At 37.7% G+C, this 16,657-nt stretch overlaps 1 pseudogene; it reads left to right on the forward strand.

The window, feature by feature from the left end:
• Positions 1–14,962: 14,962 nt before the first annotated feature.
• Positions 14,963–15,915, forward strand: LOC149161005 (phosphatidylglycerophosphate phosphatase 1, chloroplastic/mitochondrial pseudogene; annotated as a pseudogene).
• Positions 15,916–16,657: the final 742 nt, after the last annotated feature.

A 16,657-nucleotide genomic window follows, 5' to 3' on the forward strand; every position in this document is an offset into this window, starting at 1 on the left:
TACTTGTACTTGATGATCATTTGATGTTCATGGATCCAGTTTGAAAATTTATGAAAAGTGGTCCTTGAAAGAAAAGAAGTAGGGGGTTGTAGCTCCCTTCCAGGAGAGACTGGAAAACGAGAGAGAGTTGTAGCTCTCTGCAAGTTGCAGCCTGCGTACTGGTAAAGGACTGCACCAGTACAAAATTATTGTAAAAGGAGTTTCTAATTGAAAGAAGATAGAGACATATTGCAGCAGGTGGTTTTCACCCACATTGGGTTTCCACCTTACATCTGGTGTTCTTTGGTGTGACTATCTATTTTTCTTGTTCATGCTCATTGTTTTATGGTACTGACATACAAGAATAATTCAAAGTATAAATAAGGAAGATTTATTAAAAAGAACTAGATAATACTGATTCACCCCCCCTCTTAGTATTATTTCCAATATAAGGGTGGATCTTAAGGCCTTTTGGGTGCACTCAAGGAGGGCACATTCCTTCGAATCAAAGGAGTGCACTCAAAGGAAGACTTGGTTTCTAGAAGGGCACAGTTTAGAATGAGGAAGGGGAAATGGATTGAGGAGTGTGATTTTCACTCTTGGAGGGTGCATGGCCCACTTTTTAATAATGAAGGGTTCCCAATCAAGGCTTCAGATTGTGCTCATGCGCTCTTGGCCTTAATGGGTTGACTTTAAAACCAAAATTTGTCTAAGTCTCGAAGATAAGAAAAGGGAAAGACATGATGAGTTTTATACATAAAACCATGTGTGACACATACCAACTCATCAAGAAAACTTAGACAAGCTTGAACAATGATAAGTATACATCAAAACACCACTTTTCATGCACTCCCAAAGTACAACGGGTGAAGTGTTTGTGACTGTGACCAAAAAGTGTCATTTTACAACAACAAGGATGTTGCAACCATGAAATACATCAAAGATGTTCTACTCAATGCGATGACACTTGAGAACACTCAATAACACTTGAAACATATAGTATGACATGAAACAACACTTGACGACCAAGGCAACACTTGAAACGATGAAAACATGGGCTCCAAAATTTGAAAGTATTGAAATTTTGGAGAGTGTTGTAGCAGCAACAACACCACCCAACTACCTTGGCACTAGAGAGTGATCTCCCTAAGTTTTGTTCTCAATATACAAGTATAATGATAATGCATGTTTCAAAGAATGATCAATGTTGAGCTTTATTACAATGCATAGAGAATGTGGGCCAAATGATAATTATGATTAGTTTAAGCACACCCTTTTGTTGTGTTACTCGACGATCCCCTATTATTTATAGTGAGAACATTTAAATAATGGGGACCCTTTTAAATTTTTTCTTTAGGCTTCATAATAAATAGATTAATTATAATATATCTATATTTCAAAAATTCCAAAAAAACCCAAAATATGTCATTTCCGACTATCTTTTTAGGTTTAAGCCTTAGTAGAATAGCTTAGGTTTAATTTTTAAATAAAATTGTGCATCACAAATGTTTAGGGCCCACAGCAATATCCCGTATCAAATAATGTGATATGAAATATCCTTCGCAAATAAATCTTCTCTTAATAAAACATAACAAAAAACAAAGGAAAATGCTCCCCTACACATAAGGCTTCATTCAACCCAACATGAAGACACGTCATCATCACAGACCGCGAATTGCACATTCCTACTGGCTCTTCCTTAGCTCATGCATTTCGATGTTTCAATCACGATAAAAAAGAACATTTCCTGATCCCCAATGTGATGTATGTGATATCGCATATCGCACATCGCACGTTGCAAATCGCAATGTCACTTCAAACGAAACACTTCCAAAACAGATTTGTGATGCGAAATTGTTAACTAAACTCCACTTAAGGAGGATTCGTATGTACTTAGATTTTCATTAGATTTCAAATCTAATGGTTTTAATGTCCCTCAATTGAAGAGATTGATTTGATTCGCAAGTTGTTATTTGAAACATTTGTATATAACCCGCGTGTCCTTTTTTCCTTGGAGATCTAAACATTCCTTTGTGTTTCCTTTCTATAGGAAAATCTTAATAAAAGACATTATGTTGAAATGTCCAAAGCAAGAAAGAAATGAAAAGGCTTGTTAGTTCAAATAGACACAACTCAGTCCAAACCATAAGCAACAAAGATCGCTCCATTGTACACAGACACTAAATGCACGTCAGATTCTGGTACCTCCTCCTGGGAATCGATGTATAATCTATTTGAAGAAGAAAGGCCCTGGGTAGTACCAGTCATGCAAGAAACAACAGATGCCCCATCAGTATCTGAGGCTACCTTCTCTAATGTCACCAATTCATTTCTCCATCGAATTGTTGCACAACCTAAAATTCTACCCTACACAGATACGATCAAATGGATGATTGATAATGTGAATATCGAAGATATGACGTTCTTAACATAAAGTAAAACGATAATAAGATCCTTCAAAGCTATAGATTTGAAGAAAATGTATCATTTTCTAGACCCCCAGAAGATTTATGACAAACAGTTTCTTAAGAGGTTTGCAGAGAAGAAAAAAATAGAGTTGGAGCCCATTAGACAATGGAGACAAGACCCAAACAAGCACAAGCATGATAGTAAGGGTATGTATTCTTTGTCTTCTCTTGTCGGTCTGTTTTTTTATGCTACTGCTATGATATGTAGCTTGTTTGGTTCTCCGAACACACAAAGATTTATAGTTGAATGGGTTCCCTTGATTCAAGTTTTGTCTAATTCTAAAATTATGGATTGGGCTACTATTGTTTCCAACAACATTGTGTCCAAAATCTTAGAATACAGGAAAAATCATAGTGCTTCAGAGAGAATCATGCCACCTTTTCATATGAGTGCCTATATTATGGATGCCATTTGTTTTTCTTTTGATTTTCCTTCACTAGAATGGAAATGGATCTCAAGGATCCTACACAAATTCACTTACATCATGATATCCTATGGGAGTCTAAGTACTAGCTGTTGGGTGTGGAGCCTGATTATCTTCTGTATTCAAAGGTATCACCACATTGGACCCCAATTTGTAATGGGGCAGCAACGCCACTCGTAAAATATTCATTGCAGGGGGGCGGGGGGGGTGTTGCGACCTTTGGGAGCCCCCCCTGGTGGGGGGATTGGAGGCAGTGCCCCTGAAGCTTAGAATAGATGTAAAATTGCCTTGTAAAATGTTGTAATTTCATAGTCAATCTAGGCCATTCATTAGGCGGAGATCTGACGGTAGAAGTTATCTTTAATTTAGGATTTTTTGCCCTAGAAGGCAATCCCTCGCTATATATGAGGGAATTGTATTGCGTCTATGGATATCTGTATTCTGAGTGAGGAAGAGAGAGGAGATTGAGAGAGAAGAGGGAATTATAGTGGATCTGTTGTAGGTTATGTCTCTTCAGTTTGCTGGATAATATAAAAAGAAGGACTGGCCATTTCTCTGTGGACGTAGCCCAAATTGGGTGAACCATGTATATCTATGTCTCTCTTGTTTTATATGTTTTCTGTGTTTATATTTATGAAATATTTTATGTGTTCCACTGCTCTGTAATATATAATTCTCTAACAATTGGTATCAGAGTCGAAGGTCTTTTTGGCTGATAAACTCGCAAGAGAGAAGGGTTCCTGGTTCGAGTGGGAGCAATGGCGGAAGATGGTAGGTTTAGGGTCGAAAAATTTAATAGCCAAAACTACCAGCTGTGGAAGATGTAGATGGAAGATTATTTGTACCAGAGAGATCTATACCAACCATTGAGCGGAAAGACAAAGAAGCCGATGAGTATGACAGACAAAGAATGGGATATTCTCAACAGAAAAGCACTTGGAACAATACGGTTGTGCCTAGCAGTGTCAGTGTCGTTTAATATTTCAAAGGAAACGAAAAAAGAGGGTTTAATGTCGACATTGGCCAAGCTATATGAAAACCCCTCAGCCTCAAATAAGGTATTTCTTATGAAGCATTTATTTAATATGAAGATGTCAGAAGGTGGATCTGTTGCTGATCATTTAAATGAGTTTAATACAGTTACCAGTTAGTTAAGTTCTGTAGAGGTAACTTTTGATGATGAAGTTAGGGAATTGTTATTTCTGTGCTCATTGCTAGAAAGTTGGAATGGTTTAGTTATGGCCATTAGTAACTCTGTCTCTGGTTCTAGTACTTTAAAGTTTGATGATGTTGTCGGTGCAATCCTTAGCAAGGAAATGCGATGGAAAATCTCTGGTGAGACATCAGGTAATGCTTTGACTGCAGAGACTAGGGGAAGGAAAATGGAAAGAGGAAAGAGCCCTGGATATCGCAGTAAGTCAAGAAAAGGTAGATCCAAGTCCAGATCAGGGATAGTGTGCTAGAAATGCAGGAAGAAAGGACACCTAAAGAAAGACTGCAAGTCTTGAAAGGGAAAAGAAGGAGACGCGAAGCAAGAAAATAATCATGAAGTGAATGTAACAGGTGATATGTTGCAAGATGCTTTGATTCTTTCATTAGAAAATATTATTGATGATTGGGTGGTAGATTCAGGGGCCTCATTCCATGCCACACCTGATAGAAAACACTTTTATGATTATGTTCAAGGAGATTTTTGAGAAGTTCAATTGGGTGATGATAAACCCTGTAAAATCATTGGAATGGGTATAGTTTTCATAAAACAACAAAATGGAAATTAGTGGCTATTGAAGGAGGTAAGGCATGTTCTAGATCTGAAGAAAAATCTGATTTCAATAGGGCAGTTGGGAGGTGAAGGTTGCATAACTACTTTCACAGATAAAACCTGGAAGGTCACTAAAGGATCCCTGGTAATAGCGAAAGGAGGAAAGGTTGGTACATTGTATTTATGCAATGGTATTTCTAATTCTCTTAATGCTTTAACCTCTACAGGAGAAGATACAACATTGTAGCATCATAGGCTTAGGCACATCAGTGAGAAGGGGATGCAGATTCTTCACTCAAGAAATATGTTGCCAGGTTTGAAGCATGTTGATTTAAAATTCTGTGAGAATTGTGTTTATGGAAAACAGAAGAGAGTCAGATTCCTTAAAGTTGGGAAAGAAAAAAACAACGAAAAGTTAGAGCTTGTGCATACAGATGTATGGGGACCTGCTCAGGTATCATCTCTTGGTGGCTCTCGTTATTATGTTACTTTTATTGATGATGCAACAAAAAAAACCTGGATTTATTGTATTCGAAATAAATCTGATGTATTTGATACTTTCAAGAAATGGAAAGATTTGGTTGAAAATGAGACAGGAAAAAGGTTGAAGTGTCTCAGATCAGACAATGTAGGTGAATATTGCAGGAAAAATTTCGATAGGTACTATTTAGAGAATGGAATTCGTAGAGAGAAGACAGTTCGAGGAACACCACAAGAAAATGGTGTGTCAGAAAGGATGAACAAGGACAATCATGGAGTGTGCAAGGTGCATGAGATTGCATGCAGGATTGCCTTTACAATTTTGGGCAAATGCTGTAGATACTGTTGTTTATGTAATAAACAGAGGACCTTCAAGTTCCTTGGATGGTGGTATTCCAAAGGAGGCATGGACAGGTAAAAAGGTAAACTACTCTTTTTTAAATACTTTTGGTTGTGAAGCCTTTGTCCACATTAACAAAGAAAATAGAACAAAGCTTGAGGAAAAATCAAAGAAATGTACGTTTATTGGATATGGTGTTAATGATTTTGGTTATTGCTTTTATGATTATGAAAAAGACAAAATCATTAGGAGCAGAGATGTCATATTCAATGAAAAGGTTTTGTATAAGGATCAATTACATGAAAAGAAACAGGAAAAAGAAAACAGAGAATACACAGTGCTTGACGAGATCACAGGAAAAGTGATGGTGCCTGAAAATCATAATGATCAATAGCCAGAACAACAACCAAAACATAAACAAGCACCTCAAACACCTGAAAGTGGTGTTAGAAGATCTACCCAGATAAGTAGACCCCCTAAACGATACTCTCCTTCATTATATTATGTATTGTTGATTGATTCTGGTGAACCAGAATGTTATGAAGAAGCAGTGCAGGTAGAAACCAGGAAGAAGTGGGAGCAAGCCATGAAAGAAGAGATGGACTCCTTAGCACATAACTAGAATTAGGACTTAGTCAGGTTGCTTTAAGTAAAACAACATTGTGGAATAAATGGGTTTACAAGTTGAAGGAAGAAGATGGAGGTAGAAAAAGGTATAAAGCTAGACTTGTGGTGAAAGGGTTTGTACAGAAAAAAGGTATAGAATTTGATGAGATATTTTCTCCTGTTGTTAAAATGACTTCAATCAGAACTATTTTAAGTCTAGTAGCAGCTGAAGATTTGCATCTTGAGAAATTAGATGCAATGGCAACCTTTCTCCTTGGGGATTTGGAGGAAGAGATATATATGCAGCAAGCCGCAATGATATGAGGTAAAAGGGAAGTAGAAACTAGTGTGTAGGTTGAAGAAGAGCTTATATGGCTTAAAACAGGCTCCAAGGTAGTGGTATCTAAAATTTGATAGGTTTATGTCTGAACAAGATTATGCTAGATGTCACTCTGATCATTGTGTTTATCTCAAAAGGCAAAATGATGGTGGCTATATTATATTGTTATTGTATGTAGATGACATGCTTGTTGCAGGTTCTAACATGCAGGAAATAAATGCGCTCAAAAGAAAATTGGCAAACTCATTTGCAATGAAGGATTTGGGTGCTGCAAAACAAATCCTTGGTATGAGAATAACTAGAGATAGGAAGAATCGCAAATTAACATTGTCTCAAAGTGAGTACATAGAAAAGGTGTTGAAAAGGTTTAATATGCAGAATGAAAAACCAGTTAGTATACCTTTGGCTAGCCATTTCAAATTAAGTAAGGAGGAGTGTCCCAAGACTCAGGAAGAAATGGCTCATATGTCTAAAGTTCCATATGCATCAGCAGTTGGAAGCTTAATGTATGCAATGGTCTGCACAAGGCCTGATATTGCACATGCAGTGGGAGTTGTAAGCAGGTACATGAACAATCCAGGAAAAGAACATTGGATGGCAGTGAAGTGGATTCTCAGGTATTTGAGAGTTACCACAAATCAAGCATTATGCTTTGGTGGTTAAAACATTGCTCTACAGGGATATGTTGATGCAGATATGGCGGGTGATAGAGATAACAGGAGAAGCACAATAGGGTATGTGTTTACTATAGGTGGAATAGCTATTAGTTGGGTCTCAAAACTGCAAAGTTTTGTTGCACTCTCAACAAAAAAAGTAGAGTATGTTGCTGCTACAGAGGCTATAAAGAAACGATTTGGTTACAAAGGTTTATGGATGAATTGGGTAAAAAGCAGGAGTTGGGCAAGTTATATAGTGACAGCCAAAGTGCCATACATCTTGCAAAGAACTTTGCATTTCATTCCAAGACTAAACATATATAGCTCAAGTACCATTTCATACAGTCAGCGTTGGAAGATGGACAGTTGAAGTTGGAAAAGATACACACTAGCCAGAATCCTGCAAATATGTTAACAAAAGTTGTAACCAGGGAGAAACTGAGAATTTGTTCAGTTTCAATTAGTCTTCAAGTATGATAAAGAAGATGAGAAACAACCAGGTCTAAAGTGGAATCATTGTCCATCAAATGAAGCGGCAGTGGAGTTTCTATAATCAGTCTCCAAGTGGGAGATTGTTGGGTGTGGAGCCTGATTATCTTCTATATTCAAAGGTATCGCCGCATTGGACCCTAGTTCGTAATGGGTTGGCAATGCCGCCCGTAAAATATTTGCTTTAGGGGGGGTCCACGGGGGGCTATGACCTTTGGGAGTCCTCCCCTAGCTGGGGGATCGAGGGCAGTGCCCCCGAAGCTAAGAATAGATGTAAAATTGCCTTGTAAAATGTTGTAATTTCGAAGTTAATATAGGTTGTTTATTAGGTAGAGATTTGACGGTAGAAGTTACCTTTAATTTAGGGTTTCTTGCCCTAGAAGGCAACCCCTCACTATATATGAGGGAATTTTATTGCATCTATGGATATCTGTATTCTGATTGAGGAAGAGAGAGGAGATTGAGAGCGAAGAGGGAATTATAGTGGATCTGTTGTAGGTTGTATCTCTTCAGTTTGCTCGATAATATAGAAAGAAGGACTGGCTGTTTCTCCATGGACGTAGCCCAAACTGGGTGAACCACGTATATCTGTGTCTCTCTTGTTTTATATGTTTTCTGTGTTTATATTTCTGCAATATTTTATGTGTTCCATTGCTCTGTAATATATAATTCTCTAACACCAGCCGCATTTTTATAGAATTTGCAATAAAATGATGTTGCCTTTGCACAAAGAAATTTTTGATCGAAATGCCCCCAGGTTGTCTCAAGAAGCCACATCATACTTCACTCGTTGGAAGTTGGTTTACAGAAGAGAATTTTATTTATGTCAGAGTATTTGGGAATCTTGTGGCTCCACACATTCTTCCCATTTATGTTCCCAATAAGCTTTTGGCTCGGGAAATTGCTTATCAAACCATAGGTCATGGTGTGACCAAGGCCTTGAAAGAGTCCAAAAAGGCCATTTGGCCACAATTTCCTATTCAATGTGGAGTATATTATTTAGACAATTACAATCACACTATCCTAGAAGTCAAACAAATAAAGGGCATGTAGTTCCCCACTATTCCTCCTAGACAGTATGACCCAAAAAGGTCATTTTTTATTTCACCACTCAGGTTAAAATAAGGCCAATTGCCCATGAAATTGATGAATTTGATGACTTGTTCGAGGCATGTGAATCATACAAAAAAGTGGAACATATAGCACAAGTTCGATTGGGCCTCGAGTATTTTTCCTTATTCTAAGAATATATAAACAACTATAGAAACTGCATTCGGAATGCCTGATTGCTTTATAGCCAGAGTTGCCTAGAGGGAAGTCTTTGCCACTGTCTATAAAGGAAACATAAAAGATGCCCACTACTACACTTTTATAGCAACAAACAGAAGAGCTCTTGTCTACTAGTGAGCTTGATAAAGTGTGGGATCAATTCAACAAAGAGATACATAGCACACAGGAGAAGGAAGTTCAGGATTCAGCTTCAATGGAGATAGATAAGACTCTAGAATCCAACAAGACAAAGTCTCTTGTGAATAGGTTGTCAAGTAAAATGATGAATAAAGAAGTTATCTTGGTAGTCCCTACCTCCTAGGTTGTTCTCAGAGTAGAAGAAATTCCACCTCTTGATATGGAACATTCTCAGGAACTTCTTCTTGGAAGCATCCGATTAGATGTGGTATGGAATGATTACCAAGCGAATTTTTCTGATGATTTAGCTAATCTATCACAATATGTGGGAGCCTATGCTACGAAGTTCAACAACTAGTTAAAGAGAAAGATGAAAAAATCTTGCAGTTAGAACAAACACTACTTAATTCAAGACATGGTATTGAGTAGGAGTGGCACCTTAAGTACTCAGAATACAGACTGATTTTAATCAATTGAAAGTTCAAAATGACGCTGATATTCAGAGCTGAAATGCACAAATTGACGATCTTCAACTTAAAATAACTCAGATATAGAAGGACACTGACATTGAAGAATTCATAAAATAAGTCGGAGAGATAAATGCTCTCCTTGCCCAACTGAAAGTGAACCTCTGTAACAAATTGAAGCTCATCAACGACCTATACAAAAAAATTGACTCATTAACTGATCAAATGTTTGAATTAAGAACATACTATGAAGATATCAATAGCAAGATTTCTGGATTCATTACTTCACAGGATAGCACTGAGGGAATGGAATCAAATATTCCTAGAATACAAGAGTCATACAAGGATCTCCTCTTCAAATATTTGGATATTAGATGAAAATAGGCTGAATAAGTAATCTACAGAGCAAGAGACCTTGTAGGCCAGGTTACCAAAACTATTAGAGAAAGTCCTGCAAGTGCTAATATTATTACTGAGTGCCCAAGAGAATGCCTGCCAGATACTCAAACACTCATAGAGTATTGGCATAATAAATCTAAGGAAAGAGAAGACAACATCAAGAAGTTATCCAAGTTAAATCTTGAATATCACCAACAGTTCTTGGTAAAGCCCTATGGTCAATGGTTAGTGATTCACAACCTTATTAATGCAACTTAATACATGCTTGCACATCTTTTGGATACCTTATTTGTGGGACAGATGTGGATCAGGCCAGCTCACCCCCCATAATTGAAACCAATGGAGGCTTCTTATAGGTTATGAGAGCAAATGGGAGAGTAGTCAACTTCCCATCTTTAATTTCTTAATAAAACTGAAACTATTTCTGTCTTTTTGTTTTTATTTTAAGGAGTGTTTGTTTTAACCTCCTCAACAAAATATGTATTTTATATTTTGAAAGTATAACTTTTATTTATAAATACCCTCTCATGTCTTTAGAGGAGGGGTTCATAATTTTTGTAAGAAGACTCATGGAACTTGCACTTTTGTACTTCTTTGATAATTTTAATAGAAAGTTTGGGCTAGAGATTGTCTTCTTCCATGAGTAGAGCAATGATCTTTGTGGTAATATTATCTTTGTATTGATGTTATGTTTTATGTTTGGAAATCAGTCAAATTTTATAACTGTTTTGTTATATGCAATATCATAATTCAATTAAGCATTGTTTCACTATTGAAAAGTGTATTAATTGTTACCTTTAGTTGTATGTATGAAACGATATAGTTTTCATGCGATATGCACTTAACAATTAAATTAATTAACTATTTAATTAATTTAATTATCTTTGCGTTTTAATTCTTTTAAATGTTTGATGATCTATGTTGTCTTTCATTTATAAAGAAATATTTATAAAATCGCATATGCAAAGTTAGTTATGTCCTGGGAATTAGATAGATAGATATAGATTTATTTTATTTTCATTTGTATTTATTCTATCAAATCACTTTCTCCTTATCTAGATCACACTTCAAACCCCGTAATATATTTTAATGGGAAACTGATCCCTTGATCCCCAGTCAAAACCACCATCCCAAATGGAAAAGGAACGTATTCAAGTTCCCGGCTGGGTGGTCTCCCCGATGTTGAGGCAAGGACATTTCAAGCCTTCAACACTTTTGGCGCTATAAGGAGTGCCCCAACTATGAATGGAAAAAAGAGTTGAACCTAAATTTAAAGGCCATTCCAAGAGTCACTCCCCCTCAAGATCACCTCCAACTTCTAGATCTTCATCTAAAACTCCTACTTCTAGATCAGAAGTTGAACAACCTTACAACCTTACACAACACTTTGTCTTGCTTCATCAAGTACACAAGCTTTAGTGTTTTTCATGCACAAAGGTAGCTTGTTCACTCGGACTTGGTCCAATTGCAGGCTGAGCAACTTCCCCTAGAAAATTGCGAAATTCTGGAGGGCACCCAGCCTTCCCTCCAAAAATTGTACAATCCTCTATGGCAGCCTATTGGGCTACAGGATTGCATAATCCTGCTAGTTAACACTCCTAGCAGGATTTGCACAAATTTCCCCAGCAGGGCTGCTCAGCCTAGAATTTGCGCAAATCTGGACAGTAGTCAATTGCTCTGCCTAGAAATTGTGCAATCCTCCTAGGCAGTTAGCCCAACTCCCAACAATAAATGCACATTTTTCTCAAGTAGTTGAGCAGTTGTATGCATGAGCATTCTGGTTGACCAGTTCCACTAGGGACCAAGGAAACTTGACTTGCATGCATGCATGACTGGTTCTTCCTAGAATAGAAAAGGCAACATGCAAAGGGCATCCCATGATTCAAGGAGCTATTTTTAACAGTCGAGGGTTACATGCAAAGATGTTTTAGAAGTTTCCCTCCAAGTGTCGCTTTCTCCTAGATTTGTGGCATGTGCGTCATGAGCCCAAACTTATTTATTTGTCGCATTAGAGCTCATTCTTTCACATTGATCCTAGAGCTCTAACATTCCACAACACATCCAGGACTCTTCGACACATCCGACTCAGCTATTCATGGGTAAGTGGTCTCAACTTGTCTTTTTCAGTATTTTTGTCACCTTTTGTGTATTCGCTTGTATGAGTGTTGTTTTCTTGATTTATTTGAACCTTACTGTCATTAACATGTATACTAGATTGTCCTAGCTCTATTTTAGTTTTCATTGCTATCTCAATGTTGTCGCATGCATGAAACTATTTTGCACGAATGTTCGCCCAACCATCAAACTGCTTCACCCACATGCATTTTGATCTATGTTGGAAATAATATTGAGAGGGGGGGTGAATCAGTATTATCAAGCAAAATATTCCCTTTTTCAAATTCAGACGATATACTCTACTTCAGTTAATTAAACCTGTGTATATACGCAACTATGTCGAAATAAAACCGCGCATACAATGCAAACTTGTAATTTACTTTATCTGTTGATTGTTAATCTGTGCATCAAAATCAATTAACCAGTAACCAGGAACAGTAAAAATAGAGCAGAAGATAATCACACACAAGAACACAAGATATAAGGTGGAAACCCAATGTGGGTGAAAACCACCTACTGCAATTCATCTCTATCTTCTTTTAATTAGAAACTTCTTTTTACAATTATACTGGTGCAGTCCTTTACCAGTACGCAGGCTACAACCTGCAGAGAGCTACAACCCTCTCTCGTTTTCCAGCTTCTCCTGGAAGGGAGCTACAACCCCCTTAGCTCTTGCACTAGCCAAGATACTAGTACGTAGGTGCTGGCCTACATAAGGCTACAACCTTCTCTTTCTTTCAAGGACCAAGTTTCATAAATTTTCAGACTGGATCCACAAATAACATCAATCAAACATCAAGAATTTCTGCATCAACCAATCACCTTTTCACCAATTAGCACTGAATCAATTAGGTACTTCTCTGACGACTGTACCCAGATCATAGTAATAGTAGCCACACACCAATTCTGAACTCAGAACAGTGCAGCAATAAACAGAAGCAGCAAGATCACAACTCAAAATATATACGCTACTTTAATAGCCTGGAACCTGCGTGCATACGCTTCTGCGTATGGAACAACCTGTGCATACGTTGTTTTCCTTCACTTAACCAGCGCATATACGCGCCTTCGCTTCACTGAACCTGTGTACATATATATAAAGGATAATTCGCTCTTTCAGATATAAATAACCCAGATTGTGAGTTTTATAGATCAAGCAAGCGCCACAAATAACAGATCAAAATCATACAAAGATACCATCATTCAAGCTTAAATATTATGATCCATCAATAGAACTTATCCTTCTCTTTGCGCTAAGGTTCCTCCTTCATTCAGATCCAGATCTACACCATAACCCAATTACCAGTATTCCAGATCTAGCACTTTATTAGATATTCAATCATAATTCAGATGATGTTTGCCACTTGATCTCCTTCCTCTTTTATAATTTTAGGCCTTCCACAATACCACGGTCCAAAACCATAATAAAAAATACCAAGGACCCAATACCTGGGGTCAACACTTCTGGCAAGATACCATGGTCCAAAACCATAGGTTCAAATACCGAGGACTAACTACCACGGACCAAAAGTAAGTTCTCCAACATATACGTGCTTTTCCTTGCATGAAAGTGCGTGTATATGCATACGCGCCTTTGAAATGTCTAACCCGCATGTATACCCGTCTTCGTCTAGATTAACCTGTCTATATGTCTTTTCCTTCATTCTGATAACCTGAACTGAGATCTATTACCAAAGAGAGTTGCCATCAAGGACAACACCTGTGCCATAGCTCCAAACCTGTGCCATAATGCCAACAATCTATTTATTGAATCTTTAATTCATGTTTTTCATGCACTATCAATCAACACTTAGTGTGGCCATGCATTCACTGTCTTATTTGATTTCGGTTGCCCGTCGGCCAGCCGGGCCAACCTTGGCCTGGACTCTACCTAACTGAGACTGCATTGCACAATCTAGGGAAGGAAGGCTCTTCCTTCCTCTCCAAAAAAGCAGATTTTTCCCCAGCACTGACCTCGAGGACTATTTTTCACATTTCTGGAGGACATTGACTTCTGGCCTAGGAAATTTTGCAAATCTGTCCCTGGGCCTGCACTGCTTCCCAGCTGGAATTGCGCATTGCGCAATCCCAACAGCTAGTAGCCATTCTGGATTGTGCATTACGCAAATCCAACGGTGAGTCCTACCTCCCAGACAGCCTAGACTACCTTTTGCATAGTTTTGGCATTTAGTCACCCAGCCTCCCAGAAGAAATTTCGCAATATTTCTCATCAGTTTCTCAGGAATGTGTTGTGTCATTCCCTGGAATTTGCTTTGTTTTCACGGACAAATTTCTTGCCATGCATGTTTCTTGTCTCTAGATCTCTTAGGTGTTCATCTATCTCAATGTCTTCCTAGAGAATAGGATCTCAGGACACTAATGCAAATGCAGTTGGAGTAGTAGTTGAGCAAATGTCCTCTAGTCTGCTGATCTATGAAGATACAAAGTTGTATCTAGACAAGGACATCAAACTGAAGTGGCAAGAGGTCAATAAAACATTTGTAGGAACTTTTTGGGAACACATCGAAGACCATCAGGTGTACATGAACATTCACAAGTCCAGCTTGTACCAGATTGCACCCAGATATCCCATGTTCCCATGCACGGACATGATACACTGTGTTGGGTCTCCATTTTGTGTTATTTTTATTTATTTCTCTCATGTTGTCGATTGGATAAATGATTATTTTCGAAGAGCATTTGTTACTTCTTTATTTTAACAGGATTAAAATAACATTAATGATAGTTTAATTAAGGTTTGTATGTTGCAGGATTAAAACCGGTTTGATTATACTTTGGGACGTGCCTGCACCATTTCACTTACCTGCCTGCACCATGTAATGGATTCCTACACCACTTACCTGCTTTCACTCTGAAGATTCCTAGACTGGACACACATTCTTTGTCCCTATACTCGAACCCTCCATTCATTGGGATCGAATGGTATCAGCTATTGAGTTGTATGATTTTTTTCCATGTCTTGCTATGGCACATATGGTATCAAAACATATAGTCTTGCCATAAGAATAATGTGTGCTTGTCTATTACAATCTCTAATGAACCATCCCAGCAATTGGCCTTTCAACAAGCCAATGAATTCAAAGGTTTGGCTTGGCATTGACAAGTATTTTGAGATTATCAAGAAGCCCATGGATTTGGGAACATTAAGGTCCAAGTTAAGAAACAATCAATATTCTACCCCACTGGGATTTTGCAATGATGTTAAATTGACATTTGACAATGCAATTACGTTTAATCCTCCTGGCCATGAAGTTTACAACATGGCTGAAGAGTTGTATGATATGTTATTTTTTGAATGGAAGTCCATTGCAGTAAAAATGTTGAAAGAACTTAATAGTTTAGGTCAGAGGTTCAATTCCGTGGGCATTGTGTCGAGCCTGAGAGTTATATTCAGGGAGCAACATTTGGCTCTGCCGCATTTAAATGTCCCAAATATAAGGTGGGTCAACTGGAAAGAGTTGAAGGAGCAAGGATTTCAGGGGATTGTGTTCGATAAAGACAATACGCTGACGACCCCTTACGTGCCCTATCTTTGGCCCACCATTGCAGATTCTCTAGAGGATTGTAAATCTATATTTCAGGGAGGATTGCTCTGCTCAGCAATTCTATTGGGCTTTATTAATATGATCCTGATGGTTCAGAAGCAAAAGCTTTGGAGGAGCTTATTGGGATACCAGTTATAAGACATGGATCAAAGAAGCCATCTGGAATAGCAAAAGACATTGAAAAATACTTCAGTTATGATCCATCATTACTTGTGATGGTTGGTGATTACCATTTTATAGATATTGTTTATGGTAATAGGAATGGTTTTCTAACTATACTGACAGAGCCTTTAAATCTAGCTAGGGAGCCTTTCTTTGTATCCATTATGACTGAATCTTCCAGCACCATATCTGAAGGCCACAAGGTATGTAGTAGTGACTGGGAAAGTCATTACACAGAATTGAAGGAAAGTTGAATCTCACACTCCAGCAACAACTACTCTAGGAAAAGAGGAACGATTCACCAAAATCATTCCCTCTTTCGACACTCAGTTTCAAGCTAATTCTTATTTCGACAAATTGCTAAAACTCATAATTTTCTATATTTTAATTGGCTGAATTAAAAGGCCCAGTTTGTAATTCGATGTTATTTAAGAGATTTCCAGGAGCAAGAACAATTAATGAATTAATTAGAAAATTAGACAATAAGGAAGTAAATCTATCGAGTTAGGGACAGTGCGCATGAGAAGAAGGCATAGAACAGAAGACGAGATGTCTCAATGTAGCCTCATGCAATTCATAACTAGTGGATCACTCCTCTTTTCTTGTTGGAGCTGAGCATTGTCTGCTTGATGTGAAGATTGTTTTTCAAGAATTAATTGAAGCAATTTTCATCTATATACTGTCAATTTATTTATTGCATCTAATGATTATGACTATTGTGTGAACCAACTTAATCGAGGGTGTTAGCTAGCTGGGTTGGCCACCACACCAGCTCGCCACCACTCTTCATTTCTTAAATTTATTAGCATTAAAATTTTCATTTACTGTGTGAAGTTTATTTAATAATTTATAGTCTCTTTCCTTCTCCAAATTGATGTTATTTAATTTGTTGCAATGTTTTCCTTTCAGCTCTAAACTTATTTGATTTGCCGCAATAAGAAATTGTTCCTGTACTTGAGATTTTTTCTTACACTTGGGATATCTCTTCATATCAAA

This window comes from Pinus tabuliformis, chromosome 5_2 (assembly GCF_031772625.1).
Source record: "Pinus tabuliformis cultivar Carrire ecotype Pingquan chromosome 5_2, CPIR1, whole genome shotgun sequence".
NCBI classification, from domain to species: domain Eukaryota; kingdom Viridiplantae; phylum Streptophyta; class Pinopsida; order Pinales; family Pinaceae; genus Pinus; species Pinus tabuliformis.